We start from the raw sequence: 16,621 nt of genomic DNA, 5'->3' as shown, positions 1-16,621 counted from the left end.
AGGCCGGGGCCAATCACATGACCTGTCCCCTCCTCCCATCCATTTCTGTAGAGACTGGTCAAGACTGCTTCAGACCTTGAAGGAGAAACTAGCTCTGGAAAGCACAATATGAGGGCCAAATGAAGGCTTGCAGCCCTGATGATTAGGTGGGGCCAGGCTGGGGCTGGAAATGCACAGGAACATCTAGTCTCTTATCTCTCCCTGGAACAGTGGACAGTGATGTATCTCAAGGGCAAAGAAGTGGGAGAGAAAGTACAGTTTGTATCTGGTTTAATCAATGAAATTCACTTTCCTCTAGAGATAGGCCTAATATCAAGTGAGCAAAGAAATATGATTATTTTGATGATTTTGCTCAACTTGAATTTCCCAAAGAAAAGTAGTAAGTCTATCTAAATGAAAAACCATATAAACATACATACTGATTTATGTACATAATTCAATTCATAGTGTACATAAAATGTGCATGTACATAATAAATGTATGTATACATATACACATACATGTACTTCTATTTGAGATATAAAATTCATAACATTTATTTTAAAATCCAGAAAATAATTATTAAATGCCTATTATGTGTCAGGCCTTCTTCCAAGACTGGTGTACAAAACTGACCAAGTCCTTGCTCTTCTGTAACCTACATTCTAGTGGAGAGAGAAAAAGAGTGAACAAATGAGTAAACATGCTATCTATCTCATGGGGCAGTGGAAAGGAGGGTGCTGTTTTCTATAGGAAGGTGATTTGACCAAAAAAACATGTTCCTTATGTCACGGATGCTGTGACCATCGGTCAAAAGTCTGTTCTTAAGATAGTCAACCAGAATCTAAAATTTGGCACTGTATGTTGTCTACTCTCTACAGATGTGTAGACAACATACAGTGTCTTTGTACATTGAACACAATGTTTACATTCCACATTTGCAGGTATGTACACATGTATAACTTTCATTATTTTTCTAATAATGGTTCTTAATCTACATTTACAGGCATCATTCTTTCTAATGATACTAGGGACCCGTTGCAGGAATATTCCTGCAAGACTTCCGGCGGGCTTCCCTCCAGCCACCGCCACCTCTTCCATCCCCCCCCCACCTCTCCCGCTGCAGCGGGCAGGGTGGGGCGGGGTGGGAAGGATGGGCCCTGCTCCTCCCGCCAACCCCACCGAGCCCGTGCTGTGCACCACCGCTGCCGCTGCACGCCCCGACCCACCGCCACAACTGCCTCTGTGGTTGCGCACCGCCACCACGGCTGCGCGCCCCAACCCATCGCGCCCACGGCTGCCACCTCCGCGGCCACGTGCGCCACTGCTGCGCACCCTGCTGCGCCCACCCGCCGCCGCCATTGGGCGCCCCGCCCCGCACGCACCGCCAGCACTTTCCCTCCAGCAGTCGCCTTGCTTTCCACTTTCCCTCCCTCTTCCTTCTATGCTGTCTTCAGTCTTCACTCCTCCCTCCCTCCACATATGCAAATTAACCGCCATCTTTGTTGGGTTAATTTGCATACTCACTCTGATTGGCTGTGGTCATAGCAAAGGTACGGTCAATTAGCATTTTTCTCTTTTATTAGTGTAGATAAATTGTGGTTATTTCTCTGGTATTTCAGATTTAATCTGTAGTTAGCTTGTGCTTTTGCCTTCCTCCTGAGGGGGTGTATTCCATTTGAGGTTGGCTATGGAGTCATGAGTCTGGGACTACAGGAGTGGGGTGGCACAAGGCCTCTGCTGTGCTCAGCCTATTCTTTCTTGTGTTTGCATCTGCTGAGCCATCACCCATCCCTCCAAGGGTCCACTGGGGCCATTCCTCCCATTGGCACCTACAACTGTTGACACCTGCATAGTGGTTTGCAGCCCTGCTGTGGACGCCAGGGTTCCATGGGTACAGTCTTCCTCCACCTGACCCCAAGGGTCCTTTGGGTGCCTCAGCCTTCTCTTATGTCACTCATTCCCCTTTGGGGTGGCAGTGGGAAGCTTTAAGATCTCCCTTATGCCCTTCAATGTGACTGTCCCCAGCTTGTATTAGCTTACATCTGCCAACACCACTCTGGATGGTTTTCGTGACACTTCTGAGCCATACAAGTCATATCTACCTTGAGCTCTCCAAATTTTCTGGGGACTCTCTTGTTACACCCTAACCCAGCACATTTTCTGGAGCTGAACTGGCTTCAGAGGGGGGCAGTGGGGCACAGGACTCCCTTGTAAGATTCACCATGCAGCCAGCCTCAGGAACACTTCTCTCCTTCATGCACAAAAACTGTGCTTCAAGTGATCTGTCAGCTGACACCTGGACCAAGCATTTTGTTTGTCTTGCACTTCCTAAAACTAAGAACTTGAAAAAAAATCTTTATTGTTGAGATTATTATAGATGTCCCTCTTTTTTCCCCCATTGCCCCCTCCACCCAGTTCCTGCCCCACCAAGGCCTTTGCCACTCTATTATCTGTGTCCATAGGTAATGCATATCTATAATAATAAAAGCGTAATATGTGAATTAGACCAGACAGCCGAATGACCTTCTGGACATCATTCCAGATGTCCTTCCGGATGAAGCCACGGTGGTGGGGGCCGAGGCAGAGGCAGTTAGGGGCAATTAGGCAGGCAGACAGAGGTGGTTAGGGGTGATCAGGCAGGCAGGCGAGCAGTTAGAGGCTATTAGGCAGGCAGGCAGAGGGGTTAGGGGCAATGAGGCAGGCAGGCAGAGTGGTTAGGAGTGATCAGGCAGGCAGGCGAGTGGTTAGGGACGATGAGGCAGGCAGGCAGCATGGTTAGAAGCCAGTGGTCCAAGATTGTGAGAGGGATGTCCAACTATATTCCCTGAGGGGTCCTGGATTGCAAGAGGGTGCAGGCTGGGCTGAGGGACCCCACTATCCCATGCATGAATTTCATGCACCGGACCTCTAGTATACATATAAGATCTTTTCTTAATCTCCTCCCACTCCCCCATCCCCCTTCCCTCTGAGAATCATCAGTCTGCTCCATTTCCATGCCTTTGGTTCTATTTTATTCACCAGTTTATTCTGTTCATTAGATTTCTTATTTGTTTACTTTGATTTTTAGATTCAGTTGTTGATAGGTATGTATTTATTGTCATTTTGTTGTTCATATTTTTGATCTTTTTCTTTTTCTTCTTCCTCTTCTTAAATAATACCCTTCAACATTTCATATAATACTGTTTTGGAGGTGATGAATTCCTTTAGCTTTTTCTTGTCTGTGAAGCTCTTTATCTGACCTTCAATTCTAAATGATAGCTTTGCTGAGTAGAGTAATCTTCATTGTAGGTCCTTGCTATTCATCAGTTTGAATATTTCTTGCCACTCCCTTCTGGCCTGTATAGTTTCTGTTGAGAAATCAGCTGACAGTCATATGGACATTCCCTTGTAGGTAACTAACTGTTTTTCTCTTGCTGTTTTTAAGATTCTCTCTTTGTCTTTAGCCCTTGGCATTTTAATTATGATGTGTCTTGGTGTGGTCCTCTTTGGGTTCCTCTTGTTTGGGACTCTCTGTGCTTCCTGGACTTGTAAGTCTATTTCTTTCACTAGGTAGGGGAAGTTTTCTGTCATTATTTCTTCAAATAGGTTTTCAATATCTTGCTCTCTCTCTTCCTCTGGAACCCCCATAATACACATGTTGGTATGCTTGAAATTGTCCCAGAGGCTCCTTACACTATCTTCATATTTTTGGATCCTTTTTTTTTTTTTTTTTTTTTTGCTCTTCTGGTTGGGTGTTTTTTGCTTCATCATATTTCAAATCATTGATTTGATTCTCAGAATCCTCTACTCTACTGTTGAAACCCTGTAAATTATTACTTGTTTCAGTTAGTGTATGCTTAATTTCTGACTGGTTCTTTTCCATGTGTTTGACATTCTCACTAAATTCTTGAAAGTCTCACTAAGTCTCTTGGAGGTTTCTAGAAGATTCTTGAGTAACCTTATAACTGTGGTTTTGAACTCTATATCCAGTAGTTTGCTTTCTTCCATTTCTTTCATTTGTGACATGTCTCTTTGTCCCTGAATTTTGGCTGCTTCCCTGTGTTTGTTTCTATGTATTTGGTAGAGTTGCTATGTCTTCTTGAGTTGGTAGAGTGGCCTTGTGTAGTAGGTGTTCTAAAGGGCCCAGTGGCTCAGCTTCCCCAGTTACCTGAGATGGGCACTCTAGGTGCACCCCTTTGTGGACTGTGAGCACAGTCTTATTGTAGTTGAGACTTGATTGCTGTTGGTGTCCCTGGGAAGAATTGACCTCCAGGCCAATTGGCTATGAGGACCAGCTGCAACTACAGAGGCAGAGCTGCTGTCCAGGAGACACCCTATGGAGCAGGACTTGTTTCAGTGGGGCTTTGGTGCTCACTGAGTCTGCCCCATGAGTGTGTCACTTACAGATATGTAGAGTTATAATTTGATATGGTCTGACACTAACCACTGGGTACACTGACTCTTGGGTCTCCAGGTAGGTGCAAAGTCAGCCACTGCCTGGAGCCACCCAGCAGGAGCTCCAGAAAGATCTGCAGTCCTCCTCTTTGTATCAGGTTTAGAAGTGCCCAGACGAGGCCCAGCTGTGAAGCCAGGTGCTGGTGCCAGGTCTTGGGCCCTTTATTGATAGGTTTGGGGCTCCCTGACCCAGCTGAAGCTTGTTTGACAGATTTTAGCCTGAGCAAGGACAGGCCATTCATATGCAAAAGTTGCTGCACACAGGTTGGGTGAGGCTGCAAATTGGATGGGGCAGGGTCTCAGGGAATCACCAGGGTAGAGCAAACAGAAATGGCTCCCAGTCACTCCTGGACCAGGAAGGTCCCAGCATAGGAACAATGATCTATTAGAGCAATTCCATCTGGGAGAAAGCCACCCCCAAGTTCCTGCCCTGATGCCAAATAATCCAGTTCCTCCTCATATGTGTCTGTGTTCCCCAGAACCTCACCTTGACACTGGAGCTCAGAGGAAGTGGGAGCTTGTAAGTTCAGTTCATGGTACCAGCCTTTTAAGAGGAACAGCTGGGTCTCTAGCAACCTCTGTGTCATTGAGCCCCAATCTGCACTGTTTTTTACAGCCTGTAGTTCTTACTGCCCATTGAGACTTCTTTTCCCAGCTGGGGGACTGGTGTGGGGCTGGGACCCCTTGCTCCTCCAGGAAGCCTCCACAGAGGTGATCTCCCTCCTGATTAAAAAAGTGGCACATGTGGGTGCTGGACTAGCCTGTTCCTTGCCTCTGTGTTTCCTACCAGTCTCTGTGCTTTCTTCTTTATTTCTCTAGTTGTAGCACTTCCATTCAGCCAGCTTTCAGGTGGTTCTTGATGATGATTTTTCTGTATTTTACTTGTAATTTTGATGTGGTTGTAGGAGGCAGTGAGTACAGGACACTAGCTTAGTCTCCTAAAATTAAGAATTTTGATGTTTCTAGTCTCTGTAGCACAAAAAACCTTCATCCAGCAGTCTAAAAAGGAGATCCTGGGGACACAAGAACAGAAATGCAGTGATGCCCTAAAGGGAGTTAATATGTCAAATATTATTCTGCCACATATGTTTTCATTTTGATATGGTGCATTCCCAGTTCTCTCTTCTAGCAGAAATACGTTTACTTCTTTTATGTTTTTATTGTTGATAACAGCCTTTGTTCTCCCAATGTCCACATCATATCATGTAAGCTAGCTGAGTGCTTGAGAAAGCATGTTCATTTACATGTTTAGAAAAATTAGTCATTACAATGTGCCTGCTTTCATATTATTGAGGGATATATTAAGAAAAAAAACATAACATACAATTAATGATTAGTTATTAAGTGTGCATGTTAAGCTGAATATTTTCTCTAAAGAAAAGGTACCATTTTAACTCTCTTATAACGTGTGCCTTAAAATGCAGTAGAGCGACCAATAAAAATGATTACCAAGTAATCTTTATTTTCTTCCTCTAGTGGCTCATTTAAAATTTTTGTTTGTTTATACCAAATCAACTGTAGAGTTAGAAAAGCCTTTAAAATTTCAGTTATAATTTTGTAAATTTATAGGATAACTTGAGGATCAGATAATTTAAATGTCTTGCCCAAGGTCATTCAGGAATCAAGATATCCTGTTTCCCCGGGCTAAACAACTTTTTACTACACTGTGCTGCCTCTTATACCAGATTTAGAGTTGTTATTTATGAGGGTTATTTATGAGGAAATGCTGCTTAAGGTATGTCTGAATATATCTGCCAACGTAGTAGTGGGGTGAAAAAACTTAAAATAGGGACAGAATCCATTTTATTAGCATGCTTTGCCAGTCACATATTGTTCTATTGACATAAAATTCCTCAGAAATGTAGTTCACAGCCCTTCTGAGACACATTCTAGGTGCGTATAAGTTATAAAAGATATGATCAACATTTAATGGTGTTTTTCAAAACAAAGTTTATAGTAAAATAAAATTGAGTCATTTTTACCATACATAAAAGCAAACTAGATTGAGCTATTTGATATTTTCATCCACTTTCAAAAATAATAAGTGATATGATACAGCGCTGAAGACAGAGGAGGGATTATGTATTATAGTATCATTATTTCTGGAATAATTGTTAGCAAATCAGATAATGTAATTCAGGGAGCATAAATTAACTTGCAAAAGAAGGAGGGGGTGAGGATTATATACAAATGTATGAAAAGAGGAGGTGCTGTAAGGAGCCAAGAATGGTGATGAATATGTTTCCTGAGATGGTAATCATACTTCCAAAAGATTGTTAATTTTGAATAACGCTAACCAGTATGTAGCAGGGGAGAAGAGAGTTCAAGGATTTCAAATGTTGTAAAGGATGTTTCCTGCCAAGGAAACAACAGTTTGAATGCAAGATGCATCTTTTAAAAAATAACAAAGCCCATTTCCCCCTTTCCAGCAGGTAAAAGAAAATCTTTGTGAAAGAAGGAACAGAGAAGGAACATTGAAGAGAGCAAGTAGGATAGCCAGTGTAAAGGCATGCACAGTGTGAAGACATGTCAACTCTGTAACAGAGAAGGAGGCAGAGTCAGTAAAGCCCTGTGCTCACCAATGAGACTCTCCTGGGCCCTCCCAAAATGAGCCCAGGTGGGGAGGGGCAGCATAGCATAGAGGTAGTACAGTCAGCCTGTATGGCTTCAAATCTTGTTCCATCACTTCCTAGCTGAGGAACTTTGGACAGATCATTTTACTTGCAGATTTATGTGGAGTATTTAATGAAATCATATATGTAAAGTGCTTAGCTGTGTGTATGAAACATAGTAAGTTCTCATTAAATGGTAACTCATTAGTATCTACCATAGAATAAGCATTTTATGAATGTTTATTCTATTCCTAACTTTCTTAGAGGGAGTTTTCTTCAAACCACTACAAGAAAACTTGGAGGCCCCAGAAGAAAGAGCTGGACCCTAGGCAAAGAGAATTTACCAACCTCTTGCAGTGGGATTGAAAAGTAATGTATGAGTTTCCAGGATTACTATAACAAAACTAGAGGCCCGATGCACAAAACTTATGCAAGAGTAGTACTTCTCAGCCGCGGCTGCCTGGATCCCTCCCTCACAGCAGTGGCGGCTGCCTCGATCCAGCGGTTGCAGCCCTGGCTTCATCCCGGAATGATGTCCGGAAGGACATCTGGTCTAATTAGCATATTACACTTTTATTATTATAGATACCACTGACTGAGTGCCTTAAATAACAAAAATTTATTTTGTCACAGTTCTGGAGGCTGGAAATCCATCAAGTCATGTAATTGAGGGAATATAAAATAGGTAGAGAAGGTATCAGCAGGGTTGGTTTCTCCTGCGGACTCTCTTCTTGGCTTGCAAATTGGCTCATTGGGTCCTCACAGGGTCTCCAGTTGGTCTACGAGTTTGTTTCCTAAAGTCAAACAATCAAATTACATTAGGGCCTACCCATGTGAACTCATTTTACCTTAATTATCTCTTTAAAGGCTCTGTCTTCAATACCGTCACATTCTGAAGTACTCCGGGTTAGGACTTCAACATACTAATTTTATGCAGAAACCATTCAGTATATAACAAGTAAACATACAAGGCTATGTCAACAGTTAAACTTACATAAATAGTCACCTGTAGTATTTTTTTAAATTACTTTAAATTAATTTCTTTGTTTCCAAGCTTTTATTGTGACCCCATCCTATTGTTTATGAGGTAACGATGTATAAGAATACATTTTAAAAGTTCAAGTGCTCTCACCTTGACTCACAAGGACTGGCTTGAATCCTGTATCAACCACATGAGAGTTTTGTGATTCTGGATCTCTTAAATTCTACTTCTTTGTCTGTAAGATGGGAATAATAATCTCTACCTGAAATGGCTGCTGTAAAGATGAGATGAGGCATGTACATGAGACGATGTAGTAGAAGTTCAGGGAACGTTCTCTTTGTTTAAGTATGCAACCAAACTGGAGCATAATCTATTGATGTTTAGTCATGAACTTGTGCTTAGGCAGGGAATACTATTAACTACTTGGGCCATCAGTTACAAAGGCATCAGCTATAAAATAATTTCCTAACAAGGATTTTGAAGGGATGGCTGGCCCCTGCTCCTAGTACCTCCTTGAACCATGAGGTAGAAACCATGTGTTGAGGATGGCAGATGATGTGACCGAAGAAGCCTCACCCCTAAAAACACAGGAGCTGCCATGCAATCTCAGATGCCCAGCTCTGGTCTTCAGTTACATGGGAAATAAATTAATTTCTATCTTATTTAGGCCACTATTCTTTTGAAATTTTGGCCTTTACAGTTAAACCTAATCCTAACTGACAGAGAAATTTTATTTTCTGAATAACAGAGTTTACTATGTAATCCTATTATAGTGTCTATTCATAGAGTGTAATAAATCGCACCTATCATTATCATGATATGAATATAGATTTTTAAATTCTCCCAAAATAGTAAAAATATTGAATAAACATGTTCAACAAGATTATATTCATTTATATAAGTAACACAAAGCTAGAAAATAAGAGATTCTCTTTATAGCAAATTATTTGATTCCTAAAAATGTTTTCAACTTAAACATCAGATTTCATTTTTAAAAATTAAATCTTCATGGGGAAGAAGATAAATATAAGGACAAAAATGAGACAAATAAGATATCTCTGCCTTAAAAGAATAAATTAAGAGAACTAAAAGAGTTAGCAACAATAACAAACATGTAACAGAAATTACAAGGTGTCTAGCTCTGTTCATTGTACTTAATGTGAGTAACTCATTTATTTACCTTAACTCAATAACTCTGTGAAGAAGACATTATTATAATACATATTTTATAGAAAGGAAACTGAAGTACAGAGAAATAAAGCAATAATTCCAAGGTCATATGCACACTAGAACTATCTCTTTATTATAACACACACACACACACACACACACACACACACACACACTCAAAAATACAACTATATACCTACTAAAAGAGACAAAAAAATCCAGTTATTGTTAATTCAGTTTCTGAGATGGATATAAACATGAGTATCTAATCTAATAATAGACAAATATGCAAATTGACCGCACCTTCGCTACACCTAAGCCATGCCCACCAGCCAAGCCACGCCCACCAGCCAATCAGGACGAGTATGCAAATTGCCCCAACAAAGATGGCGGCTAATTTGCATATCAAGACAGTGTCGAAAGAAGCCAAGAGCTGCAAAGGGGAGTAAAGCTTCGAAGAAGCAAGCAAGCCAGGGGGGCGGGGGGAGGAGAAGGGAGGAGCAAAGTCAGGGCCGTAGGTGAAGGGAAATGAAGGCGGGCTGGAGGAGAAGGCGGGGCGGGCGGCAAGGGCGGAGCGGAGGCGGGGCCGGGGGCGAAGGGAAACGAAGGCGGGCTGGAGGAGAAGGCGAGGCGGGCGGCAAGAGAGGAACGGAGGCGGGGTAGAGTGCAGCAGGAAATCCCATTGCAGGAATTTTCCTGCAACGGGAAAGCTAGTTTAAAAATAGAGCTTAATGCCTGGCAGTCATGGCTTAGTGGTTGAGCTTTGCCTTATGAAACAGGAGTTCACATTTGATTCCAGGTAAGGACACATGTTCAAGTTGTGGGCTCCATCCCAAGTGTGGGGCATGCAAGTGGCAGCTGATCAATGATTCTCTCTCATCATTGATGTTTCTATCTCTCTCTCTCTTCCTTCATCTCTGAAATCAATAAAAACATATTTTTAAAAACTAAAAGAAAATAGCTTAATAGAAAAACTGAATAAACCTGTTGGATAAATTAAATTATAAAGTAAAATGTAACAAAATAAGAAGTAAATTAATATTTTTATATCCCAATTAAAACAAAAATTTTACCCTTCACCAAATGGCACACTGAGTTCATACTTTGAATTATTCCTTGAGTTTCAAATGCTTAGCAACAAGTGGATAAAGAAAAAACATTAAAAATATGCCAAAGAAAATCCAGGTTCATGAGCAAGTAAAACGCTTTATAAGAGCAACTCAGAGCAGCAAATGGGAATGAAGACAATCACTAAATTTGCTCCAGGTATGGGATGAGGAGGTAGAGCCAAGGAGTTCAGTTTCTGAGCATAGTAGGAGGGCTGAAGAGTTCTCACATAGTATTGCCTGAGCAGGCTGGGGTTGGGCTCCCACATTCCAAAAGGAGGCTGAAGAAAAGGGTTGCTGCCCACCCTCTCAATTTGTGAATTTTAACAAGCTAAAGACCTAGACACATAGGAAAACAGACAGACCCAGCAGCTGAGAACTGAACCATGCCAACCACCAGCTTTAGGGTATGTGCTATTCCCCAAGTTTCCAAGACGTTCTAAGAACTCAAAATAGGAAAAGTGGCTAATTGATGCATGAAATAAAAACAATTTTTTAAAAAACTTGATAGACTTATTCTAAAATATGTGTGTGTGTATCTACACACAGAGAGAAGAGCCAAGAGCCAAGAATTGACATTACACTTTTGAAGAACAAAGGGCATAATCATATCAAATATCAAACTTATAATAAAGCTAAAGTTTGGTGAAAGAGTGTTACACTAATGAACCAGAAGAAAGAGTCCCAAAGTACAACCATATATGTGGAAGTCAGATAGACGACAGAAATAGCATACTAGTGGTAAAGGAAGAGTTCTGACAAATGTTAGAAATATGGTCAACGTCTCTTGCAATTATGGAAATTAAAATTCACAGATTGATAAAAATTATGACTCTTTTCAGAGCAATTGGTTAATAAAAACTTAACCATGTTATTTATAAGTATGTACATATACATTTAAATGTTAGGTGTATTCATAGTATATGGGTATGTGTATGTATATATATATATTTGTATATATAAAACATGTATGAAAAAATGCAAGAAAATTTTCATTGAATTATAGTTTGTAGACTATAAAGATTAGAAGTTGACATAATCTTCAATTAGATACAACTAAATAATTTAGAATAATATACAACTACTAAAATAAAACACTAATATACATGTTTCAAAATGAATAACATTTAAATATTATATTTTAACATTAAACAAAGCAAAATTAAAACATGCTATATTACAAATGCCACCTAAATTTTTAAAACATGCAAAATATAACTTATATGTTTACATACACATATAGGAATAGCATAAAAATGCGTACAATTATAGTAAACACTACATTTGAAGTGATAGTTGCCTCTTTTTAATCCTCATCTGAGGACATGCTTTTATTGATTTTAGAGAGAAAGGAAGGGAGAGGGAGGGGAGGAAGGGGGAAAGAGAGAGAGAGAGGTTAATGTGAGAGCGAAACATGAATGGGTTGCCTCCCACACGTGTCTAATTAGGAATCAAATCCATGACCTTTTGGTTTTCGGGATAATGCTCAACCAACTGAGCTGCACCAGTCACGGCTACATCAATTGTATTTTATTTCTCCCCCTATGTGGTGTTTCAAGGGTGTGTTTTATATATTTTTAATACATTTCTGTGTGTTCGATATATATTTTTAAAAAGCTTGCTTTCTAAAATATGTGAATAATTGAGAGAAATTAGTAACAGCTAACACTAAAATTCCATTTGATAATTGGTTAAAGGAAAGAATTGAGCATTCAGTGACAGGGAATGACAAATAAGAAATGATCACACAGATTAACCCATAGCTCTATAATTGTGTACTAAATATAAATTTTAGCAACATTAAAATACCATTATATACCTATTTTAGTAAATAAATAAAAATTATAAAATGTCAATTTTTGGATCTGTTAGATCTGAGAATGATATATATTTTAAATGTTTAAATGACATAAATTTTAAGTGTTTCTGGGTATATCTTCAATTGTTTTAATGTTTCTGGGCAAAAAAACATGATGAGCTATGAAACTGTTGGATATGATTTGGCATAATAATCCTGCTATATAAAACATTCTCCAAGGAAATAAGCATACTAAAAAGTTATTTACTTAGAAATATTTATAGTAATGCTATTTATGTTTGCAAAAACAAAACTTAACAGAGAAAACCCAAATGTCTAAGAATCGGAGCTAGCTAAGCAAAACAAGTAATATTATGAAAGAAGATTACTGCAGAACTATAAAAAATGTCAACTGTGTGGCTCATCCTGATTCAGGAAAATATGAAATAAAATTAATTTTGTAAAGCAGCACTATAGAAATGTCAACTGTGAAAACCATGCTGACACATGGAAATATAAGTTAAAATTAATTTGAAAGAGCAGAACACATCATTTCTTGATTTCATGATTTCCACTATGAAAAAAAACAAACAATATTTGACAAAGATAAGAAGAGAATTTGGAGGGAAATAATAAATTGAGTTGGGGTTATTAGATTATTATTCTTTCCTTTAAAATTGCCCAAGTTGACCTGTATTCATTAATAAAACAAGGCCACAGGGATTTTTATCAGCAGTGTAATGATTTTATACATAAACAAACATGTCTGTGCCCAGGTGATGTGATTATAAAGCATCTTTCTTTTCTGACATTGTTCAACCTCTAGGTAAGTAACCACATGTACTGGGAAACACTTCTTTTTTCCTCCTAGATATGTCCCATCCGAACGAACCATGTTACAATTTTATAATGGCAATAGTTGTTGATTCGTTTCTTATTTTGAAAAGAATATAGCTGCTACAAAATCCATTTGTATAACATTGACTAGAATAGTTTATAACAATCATGTCACTGTGAGCTACAAACCTGTATTTCATGTAGAACTCCACAGGTCCTTCTATGCCATAGCCAAGGTTAGTCTTCCACTTGGATCAAAAGGAACAAATAACCTGAGTGAAAGGAACAAATATCCCACAAACAATCTAGCTTAGTACCCTTGCTAAAAATATTTTGTTATAAATCAATGTGTAAATGAAATTATAAAGGCGATAAAATTCTCAAAAAAGATAATATTAGATAAATAAAGTTAGCTCTCCAGGATAGAGAAGATGTAAATAATTTTTTCTCAAAGAACAAAATTATTTTTGAAGTCTGTTTTATCTTAAAAATTCAGGCACATTTTGCCTCTATAATATATCCATGTTTGTTTTAATATTAAAAGAATGTTTTAAGTCATCAGCTAAGTAATTTAATCCTCCTCCCTGCCAAAGCTAGAGAAAAACTGATGTTCCAGAAAGATGCCCTTATATCTTTGTGTACTTTTGGGACGTGGTTGCCCACTCCTGGACAAGGAGCACAAACTCTCATTTTGGAGTGGAGCTCAACCGTACACCCTGAGTGGGAGGATAAGAATGAGAGCATTAGCCCTGAAAGCAGGGAGAAGAATTAACATTTACTTTGCTCATAAGCTTTTTACATTTAAACTTTATTTCAAAAAGAAAATAAAATCAGTAAATTTTTCCAAGGTATAGGACATTTATACTTACTATTAGAAAAAGAGTTTTATATAATTTTATAAATCATCTTCTAAAGATAAGACTTACATTTGATGAAAAATAATGTATAGTATTAACCATTGCTTTATAATGTGTTTATTTGTTGATCTACCAAAAAATGCCTCTGAATGTTTAGCTATCAGATAGCTGGCTATTTAAGATAGGATGTTCTCTCAAGGCTGGATTGTCAGAAATCTGTGAAACTCAGTTAATGACATTGTAGAAATAAAGGAAATCCACAGAAATAATAATTATTTTTCCATTTGTAAAATAAGAAAAATTATGCGAATAACTCAATGTGGTGACAGATGATATTAAGATGGAGTGAAATACTTAGAAAGAAAGCAGCAAAGAGACCTTAGGAAAAAGCCAGTATTGTACTAACTGTGATTTGCTATTTAATCACAGGGCTTAAAGTAAAATACAACTATATTGAAAAAGAAACACCTCAATAAATTTTGACCAAAGCCTCTATAAAGAAGATTAGTGCACAAATATTTTGAAAATACTATTGGAATATAATAAATATAGTAAAATACTAGTAAAAGTAGAATGCATGACCTTATCTACATGCTGAGTAAACAGTGAAACAAATTAACACAAATCAATGCATGGTACTTTGGCTTATTGGTACCTTTACACAAGGTATCAATATTATTAAGACTGTTGCTGACAAAGTAGGAGTCCCACCTTTTGACTCATGTTCCTAATTTATTTATTTTGGTGGTAGTTCATTCCAGGTTGAAAGGAGAGCCTGTGTAAAAAAGATGAGAGAAGAAGACTAGCCTATGGATTAGAACTCTATAATAGAAACCAGTGTGAGTATCAAGATTAATGTGTTGAGTTGGAGCCTCAGGTAAGATAATTTAAGATTCAAAAAAAAGCAACCAGATTTTGGTTTTGGAAGATGGAGGTTATCAAGTTGTATGTCGAGAGCTCTATTTAATAGCTTCTGGGTCATTCTAAGTCTCAAGTCCAAAAAGTTGGCACGAAACAGAGATAAGAACTAAAGGGAAAGAAAATAAGAGGTAGAAGAGAGGTGGAATTAATTTAGCTTGGGAGATGAGATAGTGATTAAAGATTATAACCCCAGACAAATAGGCTAGTTACTTGCAGACATTTCACCATAACAATGATTAGTGGAGGCAGACAGGAAGAAAAAGTCTGAAGATATAATAATGAAGACATACATAAGAAATATCAAATAGGTACCTTAGGGTTGGATTGTAGATGCAGCAACTATTCTTATATCATCCTCTTATCTTCAAGTACTTAGTTATTGTCTGTTCTGGCAATTGTTTGAATGTGCCTTTCTCTTTAGAGCCATTCTGATCATGTATACAAGGATGGAATCTTAAAATCCTCAACGCATAAATATTTAAAGTTCATCCAAATCAAGCCTGTATTGATGAATGAATTTCCTCCACAGTATATTTCTGATTAGCATTCACTGAGCTTCTCCTTGAACATGATGAAGTGGTTTGTGTTCCAGAAACTTTTCTGGAGCACTTATTATATACAATGCACTGTGCAAGACTCAACAAAACTCATAGACACAGATAACAGTATGATGGTTACCAGAGGGAAGTGGGGTGGAAGGGGCAGTAAGGGTAAAGGCAGTCAAATATATGGTGAAGGAAAATGATTTGGCTTTGGGTGGTGGGCACACAAATGCAATATTCAGATCATGTATAATAAAAATGTAAACTTGAAACGTATATAATTTCATTAACCAATTTCACCCTAAAAATCGAATTAAAAAATTAGAAATGCAAACTTGGAAAAGTCACTGGGTTCATCTTTGAGGTATCCATCCGGATGCAAACAAAGTTGTTAAAACAAAATTAAAATGATAAGGCAGTCATTTCCATATTCCAGACACACAAATACAAACACACAGTGGAGTGCAGGGGTGAACACAAAGAGTTTCTAGGCCTGAAATATCAGAGATGAATGTCATTGCCATTCCCTTCAACAGCATTTTGTGCATGCTGGAGAACTAGGGGCAGACTCAATATCTAACACTGGGGTTTGCTCAGAGGGAAGGTAGAGGAGGGTGGAGGTAAGGGGGGAGAGATCAAACAAAGGACTTGTATACATGCATATAAGCATAAGCGATGGATGCAGACAACAGGGGGTGAGGGTGAAGGCAGAACTTGGGGTGGGGTGGGGGGGCAATGGGGGAATAAGAACACATTTGTAATACCTTAATCAATAAAGAAAAAATAATAAAAAATAAAACTGGGGTTTGGATGCTCTCTCTTAGCCCCAAGGGAGCCAGAAAACTGCTCCTTTTGCTGCATTCTGGCAGTGCAGCCAGAAAGAGGAAGGTGTAGGACCTGGGCCAGCTTCCTCCCTGTCTTGGTGACTATGTCTGCAGTACCCACAATATTGGAATGGAAGACCAGGGCTGCCAAGAGAAGACCGGAATGTGGACAAGGACGGGAGGACCAGGTGGAGGCCAAAGAGGAGGCAGAGGAAAGGGGGAGAGGAAAAAACAGCTCTCTGCCCCAAGACTCCGAGGATAATTAACATGGAAAACAGCCAACCAATCAAAATTGGAAGAGAAATTAACCAGCAATAAAGTACAAATAAGAGTACATCATCAAAATGACTTCAAATTAAAGATGTTTAAGATGCTCCCATAAATAAAGGAATAACATCTATGAAACAAGTAATGATGAAAGGGAAAAAAAGTGACTATATCAATAGAATTGAATGGGCACCTGATAATATGCAAATTTGTTCATGTAAAAACAAACAAATGCATAGTAACAAAACATAATAGAACTTCTTGAACCTGCAAAGGCATTTTTATACAA

General features: G+C 38.7%; 1 long non-coding RNA gene across 1 annotated transcript; it reads right to left on the bottom strand.

The window, feature by feature from the left end:
* Positions 1 to 7,632: 7,632 nt before the first annotated feature.
* LOC114228736 (uncharacterized) lies at positions 7,633 to 15,081 on the bottom strand. The gene is made up of 3 exons (XR_008557835.1): positions 15,012 to 15,081; positions 13,111 to 13,193; positions 7,633 to 7,822 (listed from the first exon to the last, which is right to left on the bottom strand). It is a non-coding gene; the product is annotated as an uncharacterized LOC114228736 (long non-coding RNA).
* Positions 15,082 to 16,621: the final 1,540 nt, after the last annotated feature.

This window comes from Eptesicus fuscus, chromosome 12, assembly GCF_027574615.1.
Source record: "Eptesicus fuscus isolate TK198812 chromosome 12, DD_ASM_mEF_20220401, whole genome shotgun sequence".
Taxonomy (NCBI): Eukaryota; Metazoa; Chordata; class Mammalia; order Chiroptera; family Vespertilionidae; genus Eptesicus; species Eptesicus fuscus.
This window is presented reverse-complemented; position numbering and strand designations above follow the sequence as displayed.